The sequence below is a fragment of the Coenobita brevimanus genome, chromosome 17 (assembly GCF_032717465.1).
Source record: "Coenobita brevimanus isolate Jiangsu-jjx chromosome 17, ASM3271746v2, whole genome shotgun sequence".
Lineage (NCBI taxonomy): Eukaryota > Metazoa > Arthropoda > Malacostraca > Decapoda > Coenobitidae > Coenobita > Coenobita brevimanus.
The window spans coordinates 30,849,071-30,865,329 of record NC_136970.1 but is presented as its reverse complement, the minus strand read 5'-3'; the positions used below and the strand labels follow the sequence as shown (position 1 = coordinate 30,865,329).

Genomic DNA, 16,259 nt, shown 5'->3' with positions numbered 1-16,259 from the left:
TGTGCAGTTTATGGTTGCAATGCTTCCTATTCGCAAAAAAGAGCCTACTCTCTACAAGGATTTCCTCAAGATGAAGAACTTAGAATTGGATTAATCTGTGTCGGAGAAAAGACAGTTTCAATCCCCAAAATGCGAGGATATGTAGTTTATATTCTGAAGCTGATTCCTTTAAAAGAAATATAAAGTATGGGCTCTTGGACATATCAGTTCCAGCAAAGATCCGAAATTTAGCGGTGGATGCAGTACCAACTTTGTGCCTTCCCACATCAAGAGCCAGGTGTAGACATGTATACAGTACAGCTTGATGTGACATTTGTTTCAGTAATAGCCTATTTAAAAGTAAGATTTTTTAAAAATATGATCTTAACAATGGCTTATAAAAAATGTTGATTAAAAAAAAATAGTATGCCAATGCTATGGGGTTAAATGTAGAAAAGCATATATATTAACAAGCCTACTATAGTTTAAGGATGTTGTTTTTAAAAAACAGTATGCCTAAGCTATGGGGATAAATAGCCTACAGGAAAGCATGTGCATGAATATAAATGCAGAAAAGCATATGTATTATCAAATGTAACTACATACTGTATATATACATATACAGATATACGTGCATATTTATAGTGAAGAACAAGGTTGTGGTTTACTTTTGAACACTGAGTGAGTGTGAGCTGATCCCGTGAGAAAGAGAGCAGGGGAGGGAGGGATTTAAGAAGGGAGGTGCGGCAAACTCAGTAGTAAGGAAGGAAGGGCGTGCGGCGTTTGTAAAGGAATTACGCCATGAAAGTGAAAAGTAAAATGGAGTGATGTAAGAGGAAAGGAATAGAATGGAGGATAAAGAAAGAAGGAAGGGAAAGGGGAAAAGGAAAAGAAGAAGAGGAAAGAAAAAGAGGAATGAAGGAAAGAGAAATGGAGACATCACACACACGCACACACACACACACACACACACACACACACACACACACACACACACACACACACACACACACACACACAAACTTTTGACTGTTCTGTAAACAAGTATACATAGAAAATAAGTACAGATATACGTAAATGTGCAGTGCAGTACATTGTATGTATTGATGAGACTGAAACTAGAGTGAGAGAGGAAAGGTAGGGATGGAAGGAAAGAACAGAGTAAGGGAAGGAAATACGTGACGGGGAGAGAATGAAGGAAGAGTGGATAAGGAAAGGGAGGGGGGAAGTTTGGGAAATGAAGCACAGAAGGGAACAATGGGATGGGGAAAGAAAATGACGAAGGTGGGGAAAACAGACTAAGAAAAGCAGTAAAAGAGAATTCAGGGAAAAAAAGAGAGGGAGGGAGGAGGAGCAGGCCAGCTGTCATCAGGCCTACTGACGTCATCACGGTCTCGCCCACTTGCGCGTGAAATGACCTTGTATTCACTGAACCTTGCCACGGTGTTGCTCAGGGGTATGGGCAGGCGTGAGCACTTCCATTCACTCCCTGCTTCTTAGGTGGTGGTGGAGAAGCACAGAGTTGTGTGGTGGGCGGGTCATCTGGCCGGTCGGCAGCAAGGGGTGATGGTAAAGGAGGACCCTCCTGATGGATCAGAAGGACAAGGGAAACCTGTCTACCCTTGGCTGCTGACGGCAGAGGGTGGACCTCGATGGTGGTTATGGAGCTGGTCAGATCAACGTCCATTTCCGGTGCCGGGTAATCAATGATGGTAGCGGTAGTGGTGGTGGCTGTCACCCTGTTGAGAGGGGCATCCAGCTGCAGCCGTTTCCGTGGTATTGTGTGGGGTAGGACTGACTGCAGCGGCCTAGCCTGACATTCCCGACAAGGTGGGGAATGTGCATCATGGGTGAGGCTCTGAGGGATGGTAAGGCACAGCAGTCCATTCTCCTCAAATATTTGTGGGAGGAGGATGAGCAGCGCAGCCTTGTCAACGTCACAGAAGACATTGGCCATCACAGTACACATTGCAACGATAGTATCAGTTTCCCTGGCACACCGAGTCCCAAGGGCGATGCCGTGCATGGGCCGAGCCCTGCACAGCCGTGCCTCCCAGCCCAGTGATGTCCCTGGCCTCAAGACCCTTCAGTGTCTGAAAGAGACGAAATACTTCGGTCTCACCCTCGCCTAAAGGACGCTTGAGGCGGCGTGATTTGGGTGCAATGACCCCAAGGTGGTGCACAAATACATCAGTACCAGTGTCCTGTCGCTGGATGAATCCATACCTCCCCTTTACATTGTACCATTTCACCGTCCTCATGATGGTCTGGGCTCGTGACAACTGGACTGCCATCAATTGCCCCTCTTAACAGGTCATAGGCTGAGGCATGTGTGGTGATCATCTCCAGGCAGGAGCTGGGGAAGGAGGTTGCTGGACCAGAACTCGAGATAGAAAGAGATTAAAATGTAAGAAACATTGCACTGGACAATGTTATTCTTTATAAAATATGACATCATATGCAAGAGCAAGACGAGTGTTTTAGCTGCAAAGGTGCTGTGGTGACCATCGCATCACGGGCAACATTATTGTTGTTGCCAGCTAATGTTTATCCAATCTGTATCTGTATAGGTTCTTTCTGTGTATTTGCATAATTTGTTCTGAGTCATCAGTAAGGCAGACTGGTGTTTTTGCAGTTTTGAGGGGACAAGGGGTCAACATAAAAAAAAAGAGGATAATTTTATAATGTCAGTGCTTATTCCCCGCCTTTACCAAGGTGGAGCAGTAATGTTTTTGCCCACATCTGTGTGTGTGTGTGTGTGTGTGTGTGTGTGTGTGTGTGTGTGTGTGTGTGTGTGTGTGTGTGTGTGTGTGTGTGTGTGTGTGTGTGTGTGTGTGTGTGTGTGTGTGTGTGTGTGTGTGTGTGTGTGTGTGTGTGTGTGTGTGTGTGTTTTACCATTACGTCTCATGAATGGCTTGAGCTATCAGTGAAGCCTTCAGGGTATGATGATATGGCCAAAATCTGGAACGAGTTCGAAAATGGGCACTCGGTGTCAGGGTCAAGGTCACCTAAAAGACTGCCAAAGGTCAATTAGATTTAATATGGATTTTTTTTTTTATCTGTCAGGCTCTGGCCATAGGCTTCAAGACCTATCCCCAGGGCATATCCCCAAGGCCCAGTAGTCCTCCTACATCTCCACATCACCACTTCGGCGCTAATACCCACCGTTCATACTGAATACATGCTAGGGCTGTCTCATACAGGACTGGTGTATTGGTATTAGCAGGGTGTTTTTACATGTCAATGGGTCTTCTGGTAGATCAGTAGTATCTACTTTTATGAAATTCAGTTCCATGAATTGTGCCGTACCCCAGCGGGGGATTTGAACTGGGGTCCTTTAGGACTGTTGGCCACCTCTCTACCAACTGAGTGCCCAAATTGGCTTTTTGTGAAAAGCGGTGGCTGACTTCCGCAGAGTTTTGATTTTTTTTTTTTACATTTGCCTTGTAAGTAGCTTGTAACATAGCCAATAGCATATTCTGGCGAGCGATTAGCATTCGGCTCCCGAATGCTTTTCTTTCATCTTAGTTATGGCTTTATCTTTCTACTTACTTGTAATAATGGTACTGAAGCCACTCAGTGCATTATCTGCTTGTGAGTAATGACATATGAATCCCTGAAGTCATCAACACTGAAGGAACACTTCAACAAGGTTCATCCAGAAATGTGAGGAAGGTGATTGAATACTTCAAAAGTAAGAATGAGAGATTATAAAAAAAGAAAAAAAAAAAAAAAGAGGAAGGTTTGATGCAGATGGGGCTTTCCAGCAAAGATCAACTAAATTTGAGGATGCATCATTTGACACATCCTTACAAAAATAAGAAACCCCACACAACAGGTAAAAACCTTACAAAACTTTGTCTCCTTGAAGCCGTGCTCCTCATATTGAATGAAGAGATCTATAACAAAATAGAGCAAATCTCGTTTTTTAAATGACAGTGAAACATCGAATACGTAAGATGGCAGGAGATATCAAAGAATGGGTGATCCATCAACAAGGCTAAGAACTCGCTTTTCTTTCCGGTCCAGCTCAATGAGACTACTGATATTGCTGAATGACCAGGGTTAGTGGTTTTGCAAAACACTGTACTGTATATAGAAACTCCACTGAGGATGAGTTCTTAACCTGACGAGAAATGAAGGCTGTTTCTAAAGCACCATATGTAATGAACCATGTATGTGATATATATATATATATATATATATATATATATATATATATATATATATATATATATATATATATATATATATATATATATATATATATATATATATGTGTGTGTGTGTGTGTGTGTGTGTGTGTGTGTGTGTGTGTGTGTGTGTCTGTGTCTGTGTCTGTGTGTCTGTGTGTGTGTGTGAAAGCACTCCTGTCATGGAGCAGGCATGCTGGGGTGCGTGCACATGCAGCCCCAGACATGTTTGGTTTTAGATCTTGCTTTATGACGCTAGTCAGGGAAAAGAATCCTGCCCTAAAATATTGTGTTATCAACCAAGAGAAGCTTGCATCAAACATATTCCCTGAAAGGCTCAGTGCCACCTTGGCAAGTGGTATCAGAATCGTCAGCTATATAGGCTAAAGGTTGTGGCGCTTACTACCATTTTGTTTTGGCAATTACGTGGCGATTTGTCCTCCGAGCACCAGGATCTGATGTACCACACCAGGGTGCGGTAGCTGTCTATAGGAAATATGCTTGCAAGAGTTCTAGAGCTACATCATGAACTTGATGTCTTTCTTGAAGCCCTAGCGAAGAAGGACCTCACGTTATTTATGAGAAAACCTGGCTTCAAAGCACATTCAGATTACCTAGTTGATGCATTTGTTGAACAATTTGAACACCAAGCTGCAGTGTAGATAGCTCACCATAATTAATCACAGTGACCACATTAAGACATGCATAGCCAAAGTTTGCCTTTGGGTAAAAAATAGATAAAGCAATTTTTTTCAATGTTTCACAAACTGAGTTTTAACTTTGACGGTGAGTCCATTAACAATGATCTTAAAACAGACATCAGAGAACATCTCTGTGATTTTGGTAACGAATTTAAGCCCTTCTTCCCAGGAATTAACCCAAATATCCGTCACATGAGACCCATTCAGATGTGAAGTGGATGATGTTCCTGAAGAAATTCAAGGTGAGTTTTTGGAGCTAACAAATGATTCAGGTAAAAAATCTGAATTTCCCAACTTGAATCTCTCCCACTTCTGGGCAAAGTTGTATACCCATAGATCTCCTTTGTAGCTCTTCAGGTCCCCATTCCATTTTCATCCACTTACTTGTGTGAGTTTGCCTTTTCAGCTTTGCTGGCAATAAAGACTAAAGTACGAAATATACTGGATAGTGAAGCATATGAATGATGTGCTTTGAGTGTCGCACTGCCTCGATTATCAGAGTTAGTTGCAAAGAAAGAAAAAAAACTCATTTTCCCACTGTAGTTAGAATACTGATGAAAAAAAAAAATGATTTATGTTATGATGGGTGAATGTTACTGGAAAATACCCCCACAGTATATAGTCCTATCTTAGCCACAGTATTTCACAGTGATATTTTGGAGTCATTGTTGAGTGACTGAAAAATACATTTCTTTTCACTTTGCTGTATGATTTTTTTTTTTTCAGAGCTCCTAAATATATTATTCGATCCTGATGTACATCCCTGTTTTTGGCATATAAAGTTTTACATGTTATCCATGTTAATGATAACTGTGTTTCATGAATTAGTGTAACACTGAAAATTATCTGAGACTCTCTCTCTCTCTCTCTCTCTCTCTCTACAGTATACATAGTAAAAATTTTGCTTACCTCTTAATTGATTTTTTTTATTTTCTCTTTACTCATGTACTGACTATATCTGTATGACTTGTACATATTATACACTGTAACCGCGTAACATAAGAATGATACTGAAAGCAGTTGTATTACAATGTATTAATATACCATTTGACTGCTTTTGGCCCCACTAAGGAGTAAAGAGGTGAGCATCAATAACCAAGGTTGTAGTGAGAGTAAATGGAGTTAAAACCCCTGATCCAGAGTGATGTGATTTGGACCTAAGTTGAGTTGACAAGCAGCTGTGACTGAAATTGTACTCACCATTTCAGCCGTCTCCTCGTTCTCTCTGTATCTACTCACCTGCAAATGAAAAATGCCTTTATTATTCGACACAAACACGGTAAATATACAGATCACTAAAAAAATTCTGTCTACCCTTATATTATTATGATGTCTTCCCCCCTCCCCCCAGAAAATGTCTTTAAGCATAAGAGGGACGTTTTGTATTCAATGGATTAATAAAGGCTTTATCTAAACTCTTCATTTCGAGAAATATCTCCAAATTTGTTAGCCTTTTCAGTACCACTACTTCTCATATTACTTCATTCTTGCATATTCCAGATCTTATTCAGATTGGGGGAGGCGGTGGCTCAATCGGTAGAGAGGTGGCCCGTAGACCTACCGGACCCAGGTTCAATTCCCCGCTGGGGCAGTTTAAGGATTTGAATTTCATATAATCAGACTTTACTGATCTACCAGAAGACCCGCCGACATGTCGTAAAAATACCCCCGCTAAAGCTAATACACCAGCCCTGTATGAGACAGCCCTAGCATGTATTCAATCTGGACGGTGGGTGTTAGCGCCGAAGTGTGACATGTAGAGAGGTGTATGGTATGTAGGAGGATTACTGGGCCTTGAGAGCAGGATGTGAAGCTTATGCCCAGAGTCTGATACATTAAAAAAAAAAAAAAATTACAAATGATGTGTCGTGCAGAAAGTTATTGAAAGTTGTATCTAACCCCTTCATTGTCATCCCAGGAAGAAAACTGTGTGTGTGTGTGTGTGTGTGTGTCCCCTTTCTAGACAGAGCTGTAGTTCACTGCTTCGTCAGACAGTTCAATGAAATTCTCAGGCATAACCACCTGTGGTGTATGAGTTAGCACAACGCAGTCTGTATCTAAGAAAAAAAAAAATGTCTTTGATTCGGAAGCCGTTCAGGATCGTGAACAAATTATGTTTACCTTCTGCCTCTGTTCACGCAGCATTACTACTGGGCACCTGGATGTACACCGACTACTGTGGGTTGTATTCTAAGGGAACATGTTGAATTAACGATAATTGTCTCTTGTAACTGATGCGCATAAATCTAAGCCCTCTCTATCTTTCACTATCCAGTTTTTACACCCACATGTTACATTACTGGTCTGATTTTAACCAAACTTGGTGGAAACTTTGAGTGACAATAAAAGATGAAGTGATATAATTTTGAGAATAATTGTTGAGAGGTAAAGTTCTATGGGAATGTCAAAATTTTAAGCAAGTGGATGTTGCTGCTTATTCATCATGACTCAGACGCTGATAGAATGTCATGAACAGTGGTCTGCTGCCTTCTTACCAGATCTGGTGAGGAGACTGTTTTATGCGTACACAGCATAGTTATGACATTGAGCAACACATACAAAGGAAATCTTACCATTACCCTGAAAGACTGTATGAGAGACAGAGATCAACTAGATTTCAGGGGTGAACCACAACATGCTCCCAGTAAAACATTCAGTAGCAGTACAGAGTCTTTAAGAATTAATTGCAATCCTGATGGTATATCTACAGGACTAAATCTCACATTTTGGTGGTATCACTGGGATAAGAACACGCCACATTTCAAATCGATCTCCCGTCTGTTGCCTAGCCTGGCTGTCATAAAACCTGTCAATCATCGAGCCAGTCTGGTATAGAACCTGTCTGTCATCAAGCCAGTCTATCATGGAACCTGTGTCATCGAGCCTTTTTATCACCATCCTGCCCGTCGCCAAGCCTGGCCGTCGCCAAGCATGTCTGTCACCAGACTTGCTTAGCTCCTCACCTCGATCACGATTCTGATGATTGTCAAACCTCCAGTGACCTGGTGACCTGCAACTCACGCTCTTCACCTCTCACCAGCTATCAATACCAACTCACACCGCACCCTACGCCACATGCTGTATTAATGGGTCGTGAGATAAATTCATACAGTAAAAAGCTTCTTCTGATATCTCCGGACCAATAATCTTTTTTTTTTTTCTTCCTTTACGTAAATAAATTACTGTACTTAAAACTTCTCCAGATAATTTTTTATACTTTCCATTTTCTTCTACTCTACATGTAAATCATCCATATGTGCATTTCATTTGTAAACATTATACAGGGTGTCCTGGGAGTTAAGTCAAAAACTTTGGGATATGATACAGCAGCGAATTCTAAGGAAAAATATTATATGAATATGTGTCCAAATCTCAACCGTTACGGAGCTACAATTAATGATGACCTTATGGGTGAATTATATGAAGGAGACCATTTTCGCCCGTAAGGTCATCAGCAATTGTAGCTCCGTAACGGTTGAGATTTGGACACATGTTCATATAACATTTTTTGCTTAGAATTCCCTCATCTGTCATTTCTCAATGTTTTTGACTTACCTACAGGGACACCCTGTATATAGAGAGATTCCCTTTTGTTATCTCTGTACATAATAGTTTATTTTAGTTAAAAAAGAAAAAATCTCATCACATGTATTCACTTAATATTTTCCTTGTACTTATTACTTTTATCCAATTTATTTTTTATTTACATTTCCTTACTTAAAGAAGATTAATTTATCTGAAGAAGATATACATACTTCCGGACATAAAAGAAAAAAAAGACCCAAACTGAAAGCTCACACAACAGTCTTACTTGTCTGAGAAACTGAAGGACTTTTCCGAGAGTAATAGTTCAGTCAATTGAGTTCCATTCATATCATATCCAAAATACATCACACATTTCTCAGTTACCTTCTCCTACTTTTTAAAATATGGCTTTACAACCTTCAACCCCTCCCGCCCCCCAAATAATCATCTTGGGAGATGCATTAAGTCCTAAATTTATGGTAATGAATCTTGCTATTAGTGTTTATGATACCATTAGTGATGTCCGGTCGGCAGTTACAAGCAAAGGACTTACGACAGACAATGCTACAATCGCCTATCGTAGGAGCCGATTAGATGATGGTTACTCCTGAGTGGGATCTCTCATAAGGTGTAGATTCTCTGAGAAGTTTACTTCCTCTGATAAATGCTGCAACTAGTTCGTATATATATATATATATATATATATATATATATATATATATATATATATATATATATATATATATTTGTAGCCACATGAAAGTATGCTTGATGAGCGTTTACAGAGTATTGCAAAGTATGAGACAGGATAAGTTCATCCCTTCTGAACAAAATACGCCGTTAGAAGTGGCAACGGTGTCAGCAGCAACAGGAACGCAAATCTCAGTGGCATTACGAAACAGTCCAGGGGCGGAAAATGATGATCAGGTAAAAACCACTTTAACTCTGAATAATGTAGCAATGTTATTTACTTATCTCAGATTCCTAAATTGTCTTACCAAGGATAAATTAGATGCTGCATTAGAGATTCAATTTTTTCCTAGGGATGACCTGACCATGTTGGCTGTACAGATAAAAAAGAAACATGGTACCATATCCACTCAAACGGTACGGTATGTACAGTTCAACCAGTTACTAGCTCAACACCACAGTTTTTGCAGTCACAAGGTCAAGGACACGTTTCACGTCCTCTCAGCTGCAAAACATAACACCACATTCACCAGCCACGTCACATGCAAGATCTGCGTCTCAAAGCAGTTTCTCTCTTGACCGTGCTAGATCTAAAAGCAGAACTAAGACAGTTTTTTGGTACAGTAAACAAACCGGTCATCGCATGGCCCATTGTTACAAAAGACTAGGAGATGAACGAGGACACAGGCGTAGTAGTAGATCACCTTCATAGTCATTAAGGAACAAGTACTGTACTTATCACAAAAGCTATCACCATTTCACTAGCGAATGCCAATACACAGTTGAGGGAAACCCAGCGCCAGAACCAACAGAATCCTCCAAAACAACGCATTATTCTGAGCTCCCAGTAAGCCAGATTGGTCCTCTGACTCACTTAGCTGTACTGTACTTATCGTAAGTAATTGTGAAGGAGTCCCTCCATCATTTTTTATGGAATCTGGGCCTATGGTGAATTTATTATCTGAATCCTCCCAAAACAGTATGAAAAGAAAGATCAAATGGGTTTGAGCCGCCTGACATTCGCCTCTGTTGTGTTGACAGCTCTGAATTTTATGTGGGGGGGTCAAGTCAACTCTTGCGATACAACCCAATAAATTATTAAAACCTTCCACAGCAGATTTTATATAAAAAACAAACTTCGATACCTTGCAGATGTTTTGACTGATACTGACACCATGGCTCAGCACTCTACCGAACATGGTAGTACTACAGTAAAGGGACTAGATTGTATCAGGCATGAATTGCCCACATCCTATCATTTTACATGTAAATTCGGTGACACAGTCTACCATAACTCTACAGTCCCAGCAGAGTAATGATCATAATTTAGTACCAGTATCTTTGTGTGTGTGTGTGTGTGCGTGTGTGTCTCCGACTCTGAGCATAGGCTTCACAGCCTGCTTTCAAGGCTCAGTAGCCCCCCTACGTACCGCACACCTCTACATGTCACCTTATCATCTTACGACACCCCTTCCAACAGTAATACAATGGTTGACTCATCTGTCACATTTAACTACTTCAGAGACTCTGAATGACATTTTGCAACATGCGGAGACGAAACAAACAGTGACAAAATGGTGCACAGTTTTGTTGCCGCATGAATTCACAAAAGTGTCTGTCCGTGTTGCAGGTGCAAAATAAGAAGTGAATATATTAACCTTACCTGTCATGTGTGAGTCAGCATGAGTTCCATATACCATAGGAGGACAATTTCCGTTATCTCTACCTACTAATGCCATCAATGCTCCACTATAGCTTAAAAATGGAACAGAGACTGGTGATTTCCTGGTGAATCCATCGGCCGTATATGTGTACCAGGATACATCATTTTCTGAAACTGCTAAGGACGATGATGATGATGATTTACCTGGTGTATATACCATTGAAAACTCTACGGATTCCATTACGACTCCTTCAGCTGATCTCATCCTTCAAGTAAAACCGGGTGACTCCCCTCAGTATAAAGCACATTTAATTAATCATTTGCAGACCTATAGAGATATTGTGGCCTTACCTTGTGAACCTATGGGGAAGACCAGTTTGATAAAGGGCAATATTGATTGGATTTCCGGTGTTCAAGCAATTTATGTCCCGGTATATAGATTACACCATAGCTTACAAAAAGAAACTGGTGAGACAGTTCAGGATATGTTTAATCAGGACATCAATGAACACTCCGTCAGTCCATGGAACAGTCAACTGATCCTAGTCCACAAGAACGGAGGTGAGCTTATACTGTAGTTGACTATCATAAAGTATACTGTCACTGTAACTGATTGATTCCCATTCCCAGGCTTAACTGATTTAGTGGAATCACTTGCCGAGACTAAAGTTTTTTTCTCTTTTATTGACTTAACTAGTGGCTACTGGCAAGTACAAATGGAAGAGTCGTCTCACCCTATAACCACATTCAGTACCCCTTCTGTCCACTATCAATTTAAAAGGCTTCCCTTAGGTCTTAAAAATACCCCATCAGTATTCATGAGGCTTCTCCATTTTGTATTCAGATGTGTGCTTGGCTATTCTCCTTTTGCTTATTTAGATGACATCACTGTAGTAGGTAAATCACTCCCTGAACATTTTGCTTGGGAGCTGACAAAATCAATGGAAAATTACCTAATTTGTTCACAAAGAGCAATGGAAAAGTCAGTGTTGTACTATCTTTAAGAGACAGGAAAAGATCAGTTTGGGTGAGATGAGACACTAAAATCAAAGACATTACAGAAGTTGTAAAAGAAGAGAAATGGAGGCTCGCAGCTCATGAAGCAAGAATAGGAAATAAAAGATGGAGCAAGTGTTTGACTGACGGGGCTCCGAAAGATTGTAAGCGTTGCAGAAAGTGGCAAGACAGGAGGTGGAGAGATGAAATAAAGAAGTTTGCTCATAAAACGTGGCAGAGGTTGTCTCTGCCAACGAATTTGTGAAGAAAGTTGGGGGAGGCCTTTGTTCAGCAGTGGTCTTACAATCACGGCTGCTGATTATTATGATACGCACAGACACACACACACACACACATATATATATATATATATATATATATATATATATATATATATATATATATATATATATATATATATATATATGTATATATATATATATATATATATATATATATATATACGTATATATATATATATATATATATATATATATATATATATATATATATATATATATATATATATGTGTGTGTGTGTGTGTGTGCGTTTGTGTGTGTGTGTGTGTGTACGGTAAGTATGTGTTAGGGAGGTCCTTACTTTTCAGCTTGAAAAATTTGCTTTAGCTGCTGCGGGATTTTCTTCCTATTGATTAAAACATGGTGTATGCAATCCTTCATGCTTACTGGATTATTTTAACTGGTGCCGCATCATGGTCAAAGTTGTTCTATTATGGCTTAATGTTAATATGCCATTGGGTTACCTAAGTCCCCCTCTTTGCTGAGTATTAGCTCCTCACTGGGGACGGTATCATGGGAACCCTACTTTCACTCATTCTTGCCATTTTTTTTTTTTCTAATTGCTGCTAGCTATAACCTTCTTTGCATCTGGATACACTTGCCTGTGTTTTTCAACGACCTGGAGAGGAAACTGCCGTTGATCTTCATTCTTGGTCAAAACTGGATTAAACTCTTGTATCAGTGCTACCTCTCTTTCAGCAAAATAATTTGTTACCTGTAGCCCCTGGACAATGTGCTCAGTTTCCCTGTAATCCTCAAGACTTTCCCATGTGGGTTAATCGAATTCTAGGAATGAATGAGGAAGGTCAAGCAGTGTAAAGATCTTCTTGATGTTACTGGTCACAAAACTTGAAACTGTTTTATGATTCAGTGCTGTCTCCTTAAGTACAACTGTTGCTCTCTTTATTTGATCTTTGCGTCCTTCCTCGTCAAGAGCCATCACCATTTTTCGCTTCTCTTTAAGGTCAACAGTTGGATCAAAGAAGGTCAATCCAACTAATTACTCTGACAAATAACATGTGACGACCAAAAGCTTTCAAGCAGACTTATGAGATGACCTTATCAAGATAAAATGACAATTCGTGGACAAGCCTCAGATCGTTTGCTGGAGTTAGAGCTGCTTTTTTTTTTTTTTTTTTTGGCCATGAACCATGATTTCAGTTATTGCTTCATGAACACAACAAACCACTTCAGTCCTCGGTCTTGCTTCGGTGTGGTGCTTATCTGATGATGGAAAAGATAGATTTTGATGCCGTATATAACTTTAGCCATCCATCAGGCCTGGTGACAAGAACCAGGGTACTGAAACCGTGTTCCACGGGACGGTATACAACCAAAGACAACAATGGACAGTTGTGGCAGTTTTCGATAATCATCTCGAGGTTCGCTTTCTTGCAGCTGCCTCATACAAAATGCCTTGAGCTCATCACATTGCTCACTATCAATCACCGGCATTTCCTCATTGCCATTCAAGGTCTGAAAGCGTGTTGTGTCAATAGTATTCCACTTGGCTTTGAACTGTTTGAATGTGTGGATGTCGGGACCAGAGGACAGTCAAAGGCAAATGATGAAGGCCTTTTGAACAAGGATGTCAAAAATGCGATGCCGACAAGCTAGGTGAAGGAGATCCTTGTGCAACTGTTGTTGCATAAAGATGCATACCTCTGCCCACAATTCGCTATTGTTGGCAGTGGTGTCGAATGACATTCCTACCACACGTTCAAATATACTGCAGTCATTCAAGGTTTTAGTGATGACACTGGCCATGGTCTTTCCTGTCTCTGATTCTCAAACTGGTTACATTCAAAAGCGTTGCACCTCCATCACCTGAGACTAGAACTGAAAGGCTTTCAGTTACAATAGCTCCTGTTACGCCGGGAATTAATATTCCATTCCAGTGCCCTACAAGTGGCACAAGTTGGATAGAATGATTTCTTCAGCCATTCTGCAGTTTCCCTCCGACTCTTGATTCGAGCTCTGCGGATACTTTGCCTGTTGATAGTATACACTGTTGGATATTGTCTACAGGCAGAAATGGTCGCAGAAAGCAGATGGACTGCAGCACGGTCTGAAGTCTTCGTCCGATCTAAAGCAGCGGCACCTGGAGAAGAGACAACTGTTTTTCATGCCCGTTGGCGTTTAGGAGGACGGGCTGCTGCCGAAAAGGAAGGAACTGCTACATCTGTATAATCGTCACCAGTGTTCTTCATCACTAGTTGGGCTTTTTTCCAGCTCCACTGCTTCCTTTCTTACTGTTCAATGACATCCCTCACGCTCTCTCTTCTCCTGTTCAATTTGCTCTCTCTCTCTCTCTCTCTCTCTCTCTCTCTCTCTCTCTCTCTGTCATTGTTCATTCCGGTGGAGTTTGACACCAATACCCACCATAGAGCCTTGCCTCCCTTTCTCCCTTTGAGCCACAAGAAACTCCTCATCCTCACGATTTTTGATGAGGTCGAAGGCATTCGTGAGTCCAGTGTCAAAAAGATCTTTCATCTGTTCTTAGGAGTTCTTTCTCTTTTTTTCTCATTCCGTATTCCGGCTGTTACTCTTCAACTTCCTCCTTTCTTTATTTAGAGATTCAGTACTGAGGATATGATTGCATGGCTCAGATGCAGGAATGCAAACTTTCTCTCAGAATCCCCCTAGTTCCTCAGACAGAACACATGCTGAATCCCTCAGTGTTCATGTCTCTGTTCGCATCAGGTAGAAAAGATGCATTAATACTTCTCCACAAGAAGCTAACTTAATTCCAAGTAATCTTTCACTTGGTTGGCCAACAAGCCAAAACTTGGTTTCGCTCCTGCTTTTCATCACTGGCGTTGAGAGTTATTTCACTTCGGTCACAGAATATATATATATATATATATATATATATATATATATATATATATATATATATATATATATATATCAAGCAAGAAAGAAGGAATTAAAGGCCCGGAGCCCGCAAACCGTTCCCTCCAAGAAAAAAATAAATAAAATAATACAAAAGAGAGCCGAATTCAAAAGGCAAATCACTGAAAAAAGAAAAAAAAAACGGTTATTACTAGAATGTAGCGTCCAGTGAAGTAGACCTAAAGCAAATACTTTTTTCAAATAACAAAAATGATTATTGTCACAACAATAATTTTGCTTATTTGTCTGAAACTTTGGGTAAGATGCAGCACCAATAAATATCATCCAATTCGGCTAAAATCTGGTGTCTCAAGAGTCTACACCTAAACACGCAATACACTTCCAGCAAACAAAATATTCCAGAATTACTTTCCCCCTTTAGTAATATGGACCACCCTAGTGTGTATATATATATATATATATATATATATATATATATATATATATATATATATATATATATATATATATATATATATATATATATATATATATATATATATATATATATCATGAAAAGGAGGTGAAGTCAAGGAGGAGGAAAGAAGAAAATATGTTACAAAACTAGAAAGTAAAGGAAATGAGGTAAGAGAGAGTGAACTGTAATTATCAAAGACCTGAAAATAAAGTGCAGATTACGAATATAGAGAGAAGATGACTACTGTTGAGGAGGGGGAGATGAAAAAGAAAAGAAGTAAAGGAGGAGGAGGAGGAGCAGGAGGAGGAGGAGGAGGAGGAGGAAAGATGAAGGGAAATTAGGAAGTGGAGGAAAATGAAGTGACGGGAGAGAGTTGGTGAGAAAGCAGACAACTGGGGCAGGCACTGGCAGGGTATAGGAATTGATTATGAGGAGCAGGAAAGCAGGATAGAGAAAAACATCTGATGTGTGATATTGCTGAGAGGAGTCAATAGAATAACAACAACAGCAATATAAACAGTAATAGAAATAGTTGTTGTTGTTGTTGTAATAATTATAATAAACAGAAATATTAATACCAGTTATTATTATTATTATTATTATTATTATTATTATTATTATTATTATTTTAAAAATAAAATACTAATACTAATACTAATACTACTAATAATAAAATAATTATAGGCAATAGCAGTAGTTGAAGAAATAGTAATAGTAGCTGTATACAAAATAAGGAAAATAGTAACCATAATAAATATAAATTTTAATACGTCATTATAATACATGGTTTACCTTTATAATGACATTTTAAAAAGACGACAATGATAACAGCACATAAATATAGGACATAAAATATCAGGGCAAAGACAGATAATAATAATGTGTAAAAGTATGAGATA

At 39.7% G+C, this 16,259-nt stretch overlaps 1 pseudogene; it reads right to left on the bottom strand.

The window, feature by feature from the left end:
* Positions 1-1,961: 1,961 nt before the first annotated feature.
* LOC145391141 (Y-box-binding protein 1 pseudogene) lies at positions 1,962-2,273 on the bottom strand (annotated as a pseudogene).
* Positions 2,274-16,259: the final 13,986 nt, after the last annotated feature.